Here is a 1,854-nt window from a genome sequence, read left to right on the forward strand (position 1 = left end):
TAGAAAACAGATTTTAAAAATCTAAAGTTATTCACCTTCACAAATACTTTAATTAAACAATCTCATTAATTAAGAACCTAGTATGGAATGCACATATAGGTAACAGATAGTAGGTTACATGGTCTCCTCAAAACTTTATATCCTACTGGTAATAACATACAGAACATAAGAGATACATGATGGAAAAAAATACTCTATGCAAACAGAATACACTGACTCCCTCTAACACAGGAGGGGTGGGAGGAAGTACTTACCCAAGGTCTCATAATGCAGTGGACAAGGCCTTGATAGGATTCTAACAGGTGACAGTATTTGGGGATAAAAATTATTAGAAGCAAAAGAAATAGCATGATGATAAACATATAAGATGAAAAATTTAATAAGCACATAGGTTAGTTTAAAATTAATTCCTGGGCTTCCCTGGTAGCTCAGTGGTAAAGAATCTACCTGCCAATGCAGGAGACACAGGTTTGATCCCTGATCTAGGAAGATCCCACACGCCACATGTGAACCACAACTATTAAGCATGTGCTCTAGAGTCTTAGGGAGAAGGCGATAGCACCCCACTCCAGTACTCTTGCCTGGAAAATCCCATGGGCACAGGAGCCTGGCAGACTGCAGTCCATGGGGTTGCTACGAGTTGGACACGACTGAGTGACTTCACTTTCACTTCTAGAGCCTTAGAACCACAACTGCTGAGCCTACATGCCTCAGTTACTGAAGCCCACATCCCCTAGAGCCGTGCTCCACAACAAAAGCAGCCTCTATAATGAGAAAGCCACGCCCTGCAACTAGAGAAGAGCCTGCTTAGCAATGAAGACCCAACTTTCACTGTCCTTACCCTCCCCTAATAGCATACTTTCTATTCAAGGGAGGAAAATCAGTACTTAAACAAAATCCCAGATACTTCTACAGGGTCAAGATTCTGCTACCCAAATTGCCCACCTCCTATGAAGTTTAATGAATTACAACTTTACTGTTCTCTATATTTTTATGCTTTGGCAAAAATGGGCCAATATACTTTATTCATACTTTACCATTCCTACAATTTTCACGCTATAAAATTAGAAGCATCAAAAATTGTTCTCTCCTATTTCTTACCATCTTTTCAAATTATCATCAAATATAGTTAAGAGTCACGGGCTTTCCTGGTAGTTCAGCTGGTAAAGAATCTGCCTTGCAATGCAAGAGACCTTGCTTCAATTCCTGAGTCGGGAAGTTCCCCTGCAGAAGGGGTAGGCTACCCACTCCAGGATTCTTGGGCTTTCATGGTGGCTCAGATGGTACAGAATCCATCTGCAATGTGGGAGACCTGGGTTCTATCCCTAGGTTGGGAAGATCCCCTGGAGGAGGGCATGGCAACCCTCTCTAGTATTCTTGCCTGGAGAATTCCCGTGGACAGAGGAGCCTGGCTGACTACAGTCCACGGGGTCACACACATACACAAAAAGTCAGACATGACTGAGTGACTAAGCACAGCACACAGTTAAGAGTCACAGGTATCTGGCAATTTCTTTAAAGTATTAACCTACCAAAACCCTCATAGTAGCTGTATCTTAAGTCAGCCATAAGCACTTTGATTATTACTTACTTTCTATGGATCACAGAACCAGATTTTAAAGAAATTTAAATTTTTAAGTTTGAAGCTTGTGGAGCTTCAAACTTAACAGGAGAAAGAATATTCACCTTGAACAGCTAAACAACACATGCATTTGCAAATTAAAAAAAAAATTCTAAATAGAGATTTATAACAACTTGGCCAATTCATGTTGATGTATGGCTATAACCTTCACAATATTGTAAAGTAATTATTCTCCAATTAAAATAAATACATTAAAAAAAACTATGTATTAT

At 39.7% G+C, this 1,854-nt stretch overlaps 1 protein-coding gene across 1 annotated transcript in view; it reads right to left on the reverse strand.

Annotated features, from left to right (window-relative positions):
• Window positions 1–1,854, reverse strand: part of CLGN (calmegin) — a 47,040-nt gene that overhangs the window by 32,711 nt on the left and 12,475 nt on the right. The window lies entirely within an intron of this gene.

Source organism: Bison bison, unplaced genomic scaffold (genome assembly GCF_000754665.1).
Source record: "Bison bison bison isolate TAMUID 2011002044 unplaced genomic scaffold, Bison_UMD1.0 scf7180017864517, whole genome shotgun sequence".
Lineage (NCBI taxonomy): Eukaryota > Metazoa > Chordata > Mammalia > Artiodactyla > Bovidae > Bison > Bison bison.